This window comes from Leptonychotes weddellii, chromosome X, assembly GCF_054177405.1.
Source record: "Leptonychotes weddellii isolate Sample4059 chromosome X, ASM5417740v2, whole genome shotgun sequence".
In the NCBI taxonomy this organism is placed as follows: Eukaryota; Metazoa; Chordata; class Mammalia; order Carnivora; family Phocidae; genus Leptonychotes; species Leptonychotes weddellii.
The window spans coordinates 4,113,870-4,125,171 of NC_138385.1; positions in this window are offsets into that span (position 1 = coordinate 4,113,870).

Sequence of the window (11,302 nt, forward strand, 5' to 3'; positions counted from 1 at the left end):
TCAGTCAGGGGCTCAACACACTCAGTGTCGCCGTGCTTTGCTCCTGGGGTCCCCTTACCCTCACCCTCCTTCCGCATTTGCTTGGTGACCAAGTCCTGTGTCCCTGCCTCCCACATGCCTGATCAGAATAAATTCTCCTCTTCCTGTCCCCACTGCTACCTCCTGAGTTCAGGCTTGTGGTCTGGGGCTGGTGGCTTTTTTTTTAAATATTTTTTTTAAATTTTATTTTATTATGCTATGTTAATCACCATACAGTACATCATTAGTTTTTGATATAGTGTCTTTAATTCATTGTTTGCATATAACACTCAGTGCTCCATGCAGTATGTGCCCTCTTTAATACCCATCACTGGGCTAACCAATCACTCCACCCCCTCCCCTCTAAAACCCTCAGTTTGTTTCTCAGAGTCCATAGTCTCTCAAGGTTCGTCTCCCCCTCCGATTTCCCCCCCTTCATTTTTCCCTTCCTGCTATCTTTTTTTTTTTTTAACATATAATGTATTATTTGTTTGAGAGGTACCGGTCTGTGATTCAGCAGTCTTACACAATTCACAGCGCTCACCATAACACATACCCTCCCCAATGTCTATCACCCAGCCACCCCATCCCTCCCATCCCCAACCCCTCCAGCAACCCTCAGTTTGTTTCCTGAGATTAAGAATTCCTCATATCAGTGAGATCATATGATACACGTCTTTCTCTGACTGACTTATTTCGCTTAGCAAATACCCTCTAGTTGCATCCACGTCGTTGCAAATGGCAAGATTTCATTTTTTTTGATGGCTTCATAATATTCCATTGTATATATATACCATATCTTCTTTGGCTTTTACCTGAGCCTCCACACCGGCCTGGATGCCTCCTGTCTTTCCTCTGCCAGTAGATCCTCCACATGCCATCAGTTCAGTTTGCTTTCTTAGCTGCACATCTGTCCTCATCAACCCGGTACCGAAAACACTGGTGAGTGCTCTCCTATTTACACTCCATCACCTCAGGGCCCCAGGAGGGCCTTCCAGTGGCACCAGCCCTCTCTGTCCTTATAGGCCAACACTGGGTCACTGTGCTGCGGAGTCCCTGTACCCTGAGCACACATACTCTACCAAGACTCCCTGCTGCCTGGAATGCTCACCTCCTCTTCCCCTGACCAACTCCTGTCCTCCTTCCAACCATAACTTTAGCATCCCCTGTACTGCCCCACATCCAAGTATCAGGCACTCTTCTCTGCCAGTTCTGGGAGCACTCTGTACTTTCCTTCGTACCTCCCTTCACTGGGCTCTCACCTCCCAGTGCTCTAACTGCTCTCCAAGAGTCAATGGCCCCCTCAGGGGCACCGAGTTCCTCGCAGGCAAGGACTGTGTCTTCCTCATTTCTGGAACCCAGGTACCCAGGACGCGGTAGTCACACAGAGAGGACTGCTTCGTCTTCCAGTGAGCCGTACCTTCTCTTTGCAGAATCTGGAAGGAACAGGAGTGCTGGCCGTGAGGTTAGGGCCAGAGGGTATCTTCATGGAGTTTAGGCCTCAGGGCTGCAGAGACTGTTTTCTCCACACCATGATTCTGTCCCCATAATACACCACGTGTTCCTTTTAGAAAGTCCTTGCCAGTTTTCACCCTGGCTCTTTGCCGTGCCCACATCCCCAGGACATCGCCTCTTCTGAGCCCATGGCACCCGCTCAGTGCAGAGCTCCCTGTCCCCGATGGCCGGTCTGAGCACTTGCCTTTGCAGTTTCTCATGCTTCTGTCCAGTGACCTCTGTCCACCAGGCCCCTGGCTGCAGCAGCCCCTTCGGAACTGGCCACCACTCTTTCTCTTGGTGCTCATCACTCTGGCTCTGCCCTCCTCTTTGGCCCTGATGTTCTCCTGCCTAGCTGATTCTCTGCTCAGTGCGATCCCTATGCACCACCTCCCCTTCTCTCCTTCCCTGAGCCTATCACGCATTCTTTCACTTGCCAGGAGGTGCAGACTGTGTGGTGGAGAATGCCACTGCCTCCCCCACCCATGTGCTTCTTTGACTTTGAGGCCCAGAGAGGCTTCTAGTTTGTTCCTGCTACGTGTTTTGCGGCACTACTGGTCTGGGACCAGCTTGACCCAATCCCTGGTTTCCCTCACTTCTTGGCAGGTCTGGTTCCTCCTCTCTGAAGTACCTTTTGCCCATCTTTCTATTGGGTTGCTTGTGGTTTTTGTACCGAGTTGTGGGAGCTCCTTTTTTTTTTTCTTTTCTTTTTTTTCTTAATTTTTTTTTTTTTAAAGCAGGCTCCACACCCAACGTGGGGCTCGAACTCATGACTAAGAGTGGCAGTGGGAGCTTTTTTTTGAAGTGTGGATCCTAATTCTAAGGTGGAATTAGGATCACCTTTGTTTGTGTCTCACATTCCTCCTCCTCCCCTGCGGACTGGTTTCCTCCTCTCTTTGCAGGCCTGCTTTCAACTCAGTATTTGCACAGACTACGAATTGTAAGTCACCCCAAAGGTCAGGGAGTGCCCCAGGGCCCCTCCTACCGGAGGCTGCCATCCACCCCCAGCCCTGCCACCTGAGACAGGCAGTCCTAAGAGGAGGTGCCCCAGCATCCAGAACTCTGCCCATGAGAAAGGGCTTCTTCTTGTCTCTGTAATGGACTTGGTTACTGCTTAGCTTTAGTTCTGCGCCCTGGATTCACATGGGAGAAGCCCTGGGGCAGTCGTGTGGCTGTGGAAAGACAGCAAGCCTTGTTTCTTCTGCTCCAGCACTCCCATTTTACCTCCAGATCCTCATCTGGCCCGTTTCCAAGATGCATACTCCCCTAGCCCTGCCTTCCTCTCTCTGCCCCCTGGGCAGCTTTGGTCGGCTTTGTCCCTCCCAACATGGCCCAGATCAAGTGGTCCATCCAGCCTAAGAACTACACTCATTTCTGGTTTTGTTTAAATGACACTCCAAGTGCATGGGAAGAAGCTGTACCATGGGGAACCTGCAGACACAGGTGGGCTACTTGGATGCCACTGGTCAGGTCTGGTGCCTAACAGAATGTGGCACAACAGAGTTGGGACCTTGGGAGTTCTGTAGGCTTCTGGCATCCCCCACCCTTGCATTTCTATTACAGCTTACTGTATCAACTTTAATTGGGGGAGGGAGATGCTCCCTTCCATGTTTCCATCGCTCCTGAGCTCTTCAACATTATCCAAAGGCAAGAAGGTTTACCATTTGGGCATGTTTCCCTAGTTCTTTCTCTGTGAATTCATGCTGTATTACTATTTTGTCATATACTTTTTCATTTAACATTAAGTATTCTTCCACGTTCTGAAAGATTCCTCAGAAGACATCTCACTAAGCTCTGCACGTCATCCTGGAGTGTATTGGATTCCAGACTCTCCCTGCTCAAGACCAACTGACAGATGCTCAGGGATAGCCCAGCATACCTTGGACCCAATGACATCCTCTGCTCAGAAGCTCCAGCACAGGGGGTCCTCCTGAAGCTGTCTGATTTGGAGACACAATGTATTGAGTCTCCCATATCAATGTCAACTTGGACACTGTGCCCAACAGCCTTGAACTGTGGTTATCCTGTTTCCCTGCATTCATTCACCCAGTGCAGAGCCAGAGGTCCCTTTAGGAAGGGCTGGGGGATCATCCTAATGTCTATTTGCCATGGTGCTGTCGTGTCCTTCTGCCTGGGGACCTGGCCACTTTCCTAGTCCATGGTTCTGATGCCACCAGGCCAGGTCTGAGGACCCAGAGGGTTCCTGCAGGACCAGCCAGGAGGGTCTCTGGCTGTACGCAGAATAGAAATCAAATGTGAGCCAGCAGGAGGTGAAAGCAGAGTTTATTGAAGATCTAGAGAAAGTGCAGGAACAGAGTGTCTGGGAGACTCTGAAAGGAGAGGAGAGAGTCTTGTCTTTGTTTGGGGTCTGGGGTTTTTATTGAGGATGGTGGTCTGGTGTACATGTCCCCTCAGGCATCCAGGAATGGTTAGAACAAAGGCGAGGATCCAGGTGTTATTCCTTAGAGCCAGGTGCCTTGGCATCAAGACGTCTAGCACCGGTGGTCTGGAATCAGCCTATGATGGCTTTGTCTGGTCATTCTTATCTGGTCTTTCCTTAGATGTTATCAATTCTGGAGAAATCATTAATTCCTTGTCCTTTACAAGGAGGACATGCACTATTTGCATTATGACACATGTGTAAAGTGGGGGTGCAGGTCCTAGCAAGAATAGAGGCAGGAAAAGGAGCAAAAAGCAGATTTTTACAGAGTCCTTCAGTTTCCCTATTTCAGTTCCACGTCTCAAAACTAGCTCAGGGGCAGAAGCTGGGCTAAGGGGTCGTGACTTGTTTATTGGGGTGTCTGCATTCAGCTTCTTGCTGTCTGTTCTTGCTCTTGTGAATCTCCATTTTGGGCTGTATCTTGGTCGGTTGCCTATCCATTATGTCCCCAGGAAGGCCTCCACCTCCATCACTTTATGGATCATGAGCCCCTAGCTTCTGGCCATTCAGTGCCATCCCAGGGCCTCTACTGCAGTTCTGGTGGTGGGGCAGGGTGGGGGGCAAGTAGGGTTAGTCCCTTTCCTCCCTGACCAGGCTCAGTATGCCCTGCCTCTGTTCTATGGTGACTTCACTCTGGTTGGGGGCCTGGCAGTAGGCTGCCCATCTCTTCCTGGTTTTCCTGGGACTCTTCTGGTTGTAGTACTGCAAGTTCTATAGCAAATCAAGATGGTTGGTCACCCTGCCTCCTGGGATGGAGGGCACCTGTGGGGAAAGACCTGTGTAGTTTTTTGCTCCCTTGAGGGTGTGGTTGATGTACTAGCTCTTTAGGGGAAGGCATGGGCCACTGCCACAGACTCAGAAGTTTGAGACATCTATGGAGTCTGGCTCTTCTGGGGCCTTCCCCTAGATGTCCCTGTTCCTTGTGTCAGGGATGCAAGTTTTCCCAAGTGGGCTTCTGATGTTGACATGACAGACCTGTCTTAGTTGAATGTTTAACCATCTTTGAAGTTCAGCCATTCCTATCAAATCCTGAGTTTGACCTTTGCCTCCAGCCTGTGGTAGGGGCTACTTCGCAAGCTACCAAGGAAACTCTGGGGCTCTCGCTTCATTTTCAGCTTATTAATCACCCTAAGCTTCTCATCTCCTCGTGAACCATCCATGCAGAGAAGTCACCTCCATCCATTCCCATCATCCTCAGAGCTGCCATCTTCATACATTCCACATACCTGGGTCTTCTCACCTGCCAGGAAATTACTCTCCACCGCCAGCCCAGTGTGAAGGTTCTAGCAGCTGGACTCTAGCCTTGTGCCTGGGGCTATCCGCACACCACCTGTCCTCTGGGATGGGTCCTCATTACCAGTGGGGCAGGTGAAGAGTAATCCCGTATCTAGACCACCCCATCTTGCCACCTGCTTTTTGGACCTCTCTGGAACCAATAGTCTCAGGTTAAGTCCTTCAGGAAGCTGACCCTAAGAGAGGGTTAGGAATGCCAAAGACTGATTGGTGTCTAACACCCACTAGAGGAGGGAGGAAGCAGGGTTGGGCAGGGTGTTCCTTCAAACCAGATGCTGACCCCCAGTCTCTACCAGCCCACCAGGGAACTGCAGAGCAAGGATCATCATTCCCGGGGCCACATCCGGCCTGGCCTGCGTGGTCAGGCTCTCGCAGTGCCTGAGGCCATGCAATCCATATTGACTGAATGGATGACTCAACACCCAGGAGGTGTGCCTGAGGAATGGGTACGTGCTAAGCGGCCATGTAGGGCAGCGGCCGCCTTTGCTCGGGGCAGAGCTGCACTCTACCCTATGGCTGGCGTGGTGGGAGGTGCTTTGGCCTCTTGTACATCACATAACTGCTGGGTCAGGAAGGGCATTTGCTAACCAGGTATCTGTTAGCATTGGTGTAAACATTGCCTGATGAGCAAGGGCAGATCTGGGTATGCAACATCGTAAGGCAAAGCATCCTGAAGTCTGTGGCCACCCATCTGTGCTGAGTCAAAGAAGCTCTTTGACGGGGTGCACTCACCTCTGTGTGATTCTGGGTTGATCAGTGGCAACTCCCAGGCAGACCCGTAAGCTGTGGACCCTGAGATGAGGCAGAATGAGGTTAGGTAAATGTGAGGAAGAAGGAACTACTAACATAGGGAAAAGGGCTGCAGAAAGCTTCACAGAAGAAGAGCTGGGCCTTGAAGGTAAATAGGGGCTTCTTGGGTGGGAAGTGGGGGAAGGGCCGCCAGAAAGGACCAGATACATGCAGGGAATTGGAGGAAGGTTCCTGGCTGGAGTGGACACATTTGTGGAGCACCCCCAACCTGGCACCATCAATTCAGGTCCAATGTACAATTTTTGGCATAGGAGTTTGGGAGATTTTGATGCGCTGTGAAGTTGCATTCATTGCCCACAGAGGGAAGTGTGTGCGCGCATGCACAAAGCTACCTAGATGAGGCTGGTCAGGCTCCTGTCCTGCACAGGGGGAGCGTGGCAGGAAGTATAATGTTTGTTCTATGGTTAAAAACCAGGGATTGATCTGCGGCACCCCCTCTACTACAGTGTGAGTCCAAGCAAATCACTTTACCTCTCTGAGCCTCAATTTCCTTCATCTGAAAGATGGGCATAATATAAAAATCTTACCCTAAGGAGTAATAGCATTTTCCAGTTTACCTCATGGGGGTGAGGATGACATGAGGTAGTTCCTGTGAGAGTAATCTGTAAACCATAAAGCATTCTACTACTGATATGGTTGAAGAGGCATCTCTTCCCAAGAAGGCTTTGCTAAGTAAGAAAGAGTATGGGGGTGCTGGCCTGTGCCTTGAAGCCTGCTGATGGGAGATGGGCAGATGCTGAAAACTCTCTAGCTGGTAAAAGAGAAGGAATAGCAGTGACACCATTGGCCCCCAGTCCCAAAGCTACAGGTTGGGGTCTGGGGTGCTATGCATGGATTTTGACCAAAGATGTATAGTGGCCCCTGGGGCCAATTGGGAGGCACTGTGAACCTACTCGAACTGACAGGGTTTGAGAATTGAGGGCTATATCAGTGCCGGGAATGCATGAAGCTTGGAGCCTCTTCCCAGACCTGTGTGGGAGTCGATGTCAGCCTGTTGCCTCAGGTAACACAGGTCCAGGATCTGCTACCCACAATGTCATCATCCATAAAGCTTTGGTAACCAAAAGTGTTTTCATAAGTTTGACCTAAACTCTTTTGGTGGTAAAATCAAAAATGGATGACATGAAGCTATTCAGAGAATCCTGAATTTTCTTTATTTCTGTATTTGTCTTATTATTAACACTTGGTGTTAATAGTCACATGTTTCTCTACAGTGCTGTCCATGTGTTTGCTAGACCGTGCAAGGGTGTCACTGACCTATGGACTGTCCCCACCACCTTTCTGAATTCTGAAATTCATCTGGCCCCGAGGTTCTGGATGAGATGGTGTGCACACATGATGCTAACACCAGGAAGAGCCAACATTTGATGAGGATTTATGGAGGGCCAGGGTTCCTGGATGTATGTCCTTCCTCCAGCCTTCAGCCAGCAGGGATGCCCTCCCTGGGCTAGGCAGGACTGAGGCCCTCCCTGGGTCAGCCTGGATGGCCGGATGCCTCACCTGCTGCCGACCCGCACCATGGTGGGAAATCTCGTTTGGTACCCACCACAGTTCTCCATGGTGGATGGACACGGAGTTCGAAATAGGAAGGCCCCTTGGCAGGCATGTGTGTACACTAGTCATTTATATTACTGATAGTCTGCCCTCAGCCTTGCTTCAGGTGGTCCTGAGCCCCATGCCGTCTCCCAGTGCGGTCACACCGAGCCTGGGCCCACTCCCTCGATTTTGGGGTACTGTATGATTCGGAGTCGGATTTTGAGATGAAGGTAACGACGCAGGCAGCTGGGCGGCCCCAGATGCCTGGCTGCTGCTTTCCCAGTGCGCACTGGGCATGGCTGGAAGAGGGGGGCAGAGAGGGCACTGCTCAGCCTGCGCTGGTGACTCTTGCATGGACCTCTGCCTGAGGAGCCTGGTGGTCCTCTCTGGGCAGGACAATAAGACGCCAGAAAGCAGCTTGCCTGGGCTGGTCTTCGGGGGTCTCGTTTTCATTCGTTGTGTCCATTTGTTTTCTTCAGGGATTTTTTTTCCCTTCACCTCGAGGCATCTTGCCTGGAGAGCTCATGTCTTGCAGCCAACACGGGTGAACATTAAGGAGGTGGGGTGGCGAGGTGAGGTGAGGCCACTGCAGGCAGCACGGGGCCTGGCACGTGGCGAGTGCCCACCGCGGGGTAGCGTGTCGCGGTCCCACGTGGCTTTGTTCATTGTCTCTCTCTTCAGCAAAGCAGTGCTGAGCACGGAGGCTAAGTGAGGGAGCAGGGCTGGAGTCCTAGCTCGGTCAGTCTTGGTCACTGACAAGCTGCGAGACCTTAGCTTGCCTCCCTCTTCTCCTCATGTGACAAGAGGATAGTAGTGCTGTTGGGACATAAACTTCAGGCAGCGGCATCCAGTTCTCACTCACCGCATCCTTGGTGGCTAATAATATTCTCATTAGAATTAATGTGGGCCCTGAATTGCCAAGCACACGTTTTCCCTAAGCAAAATTAGGATTTTGTGCCAGCCCAAGATCTGGAAGCCCTCTCTTGCCTGCCCACCCTGCCTCCGTGACCCTCCATGTTACCCTGGTTGCCTGTGAAGATACACAGTGATCACCCTCATGGCACAAGGCTGAGCCACCCAGACCAGGGCCCCGGCCTGGGTCTGTCTGTGGCAGCCTGAAGGACATCGTGGCTAGAGGGTCAGGCTTTAGGTTCCAGCTCTGTTGGCTGTGCGGCCTTGAGCCGGTGATGCCCCTTCTCCAAGCCTTAGTCTGAACATCTGTGTGCTGGGGCCCATAGCAGTGCCCAGTCCCTGGGGCCGCCGTGAGGACTCAATGAGCTGAAAAGGCTGGAATGGATTTGGTGCACAAAGATGTTATTGGGAAGAGAAGTGAGACCGTGGTGTTGGGGTCTTTTGTCTTACTTGCCTCCCCAGCACCAGCTGACGATGGCACAGAAGTGCTGATACCACCCCACCACCAGCCTGTGTCTCTGGGGACTTAGTCTTCAAACAGCTTGTGACAAGTGACACAGGAAACGGACAACCAGAATTCCCCCCCCAATCTTAGTACCATGAAAGGGGCACCCAGAACATGCCACCTGTGCCCCCTGGAGCCTGCCTGGCATCTGGGCCAGCATCCACTTGAGTGAAGGCTGAGCCCCCCATGCCACAGACTGTGGCTTTATAACTGGCCACGTTTTGCTGGCGCAGCCGGCGTCTCTCTGAGGTTCACAAGCCATGGTGTGGGCTCAAGTGAGCCAGCGATCACTGCAGCTGTGCCCCTGTGGGGCTGGAGCTGGGGTAGGCTGGGTAGGCTGGGATCTGGGTCTCCATGGGCCACCAGAGTCCAGCCAGGCAAGGAGAGCCTGCGACGCATGGCTCCTGTTTATTAAGTGCCTGCTCGAGACTGGGAAGGGGCCCCTAGGTGGTCTCTTTGTGGCATTCACCTTTGCAGGTGAAGTCCAGAGAAGTTTAGCAGTGGGCGAAGTCCACTGTGGAGCTAGGGTTGAAATCAGCTCTGTCTGATGGCTGAGCCCATGCTCCTTCAGCTGCGCCATCATCATGTGGCCCCTCAGCGTCTTGCCACTCAAGGCTAGGACCGGGAGGTACAAGGCTTTGCTCCTGCCCAGGATTCAAAGACAGCACTTGGGCCCCAAGATTCAATGGAGAGAAATCCCCACTTTGAGGACTTTTGAAAACTTTACATGTGAACAACGTATGCACTTTAGCAAGAACCCCCTTTGGTATGCCTGCCACCCCTGAGTGCTTTTAGTCGTCCCTTAGAGACCCTTAGAGACATCTCCCATATTGACAGACTTTTTAACAATGTCACAGAAAAATCACGTCCCGCCAGTTCCATGAAGAGTAACGCCCCCTGCTTCCCAAATGCCACACTTCTTCAAGTAAAAAGCAGGTGACTGCATGTGGTAAATAGAGACGTCATGTCTTGGTAAAGACAGAATTGAAATTCTTGGCAAAACATGTCATCCCTGTCAGTAATTAACCTCATGTCATAGCAGATTAGGGCTGATTTTCCTCATCCAGCTGGCAAAGTTGCTCTCCTACCACCTTTTTGGTGTCAACTATTAGCTTCATGAAGTCATCTGTCACACAAGGCACATGGTAATTTGGTGCACCTCTGAAGATTTCTTCTGTGCTTCTGGTTTTTATCCCTTGGTGGTGTCAGAGTTCAGGCTGTCTTTAGCTGTCCCTTCTATCAACAGATGGATTCATGCCTGAGGTGTGTTTCATAGGACACCAGGAGAAGGGCCCCTGGAGGAACATCACCAAAGCCTTGCAGTGTTTCCCAGTCTGACTTGTCCTCTGGCTTTTACTTCAGAAGTGCAGGAGGCAGTGGGGGTCACTTTGGCCATCCAGCTGTGGGCTCCCCTTTGCAAGAAGCATCTGTTTGTCAGAGCCTGAGAGTGCAGGCTGGCAATGCCTGGTGAACTCCCTGCAGACCCAGGGACCAGAAGCCCCTCCCCGCGCACAGGAAGCCTTCCATGATGAGAGTCCTTTTTTATTCCCAAAGAGCTGTCATTGTTTCCCTTCCCTGAGGTTCTTTGTAAAGCTGGACCTGGGGGAATACGCAGAAATTCTCCCTGAATCCAAGAGGAACGGGAAGCCAGGAAGAGAGGGAGTGACCAAATGTAAACTCCTCATCCAAATGAATGCAACGCAAATGGGAAAAGAACCAGTCATACCTCACTGAGTGACAGGGCGATGCCTACAAATATCTGATTAGGCATCTCCGTTGTACTCATTTTGTTTTAAGCTTATGCTTTACACAAAATGCGTATTTTTGAGCAAATGAATCACCTAGGAAGCTGCGCTTTCAAACCCCGGCTTAGGCAACCCCTGGTGGAGGCTTTTTAGAAATGCTCTGCTTCCTGCTCCAACAGCAGGAGGGTTGCTCACTCCAAGCCCTGCCTGTCCACCCAACCTGGGCTGTGCTGGCGGAATCCACGGATAGCAAGATGGAAGAGTCTGGGCTTGAAAAGAAAGAGAGAGGAGGGGGAGGGAAGGGAAAGATTGCTTACAGGATAATGCAAGATGTCCAGAGGCAAATGGGACTATGACTAACCCCTTCCATTTGAGAACATCATCTTGCCTTATAAAGTCCTTGGCTCAGTGTGTGACCCAGGGTAGAAGCTCAGCAACTCTTAAGGCTGCTCCTCATGCTCCATGGGGCATGCTCCACGGGGCTTCTACTTCAACAGAATCAGATGCTGGTTGTGATCCGATTCAAGTTCACCCCCTTGGGCTCCCAGC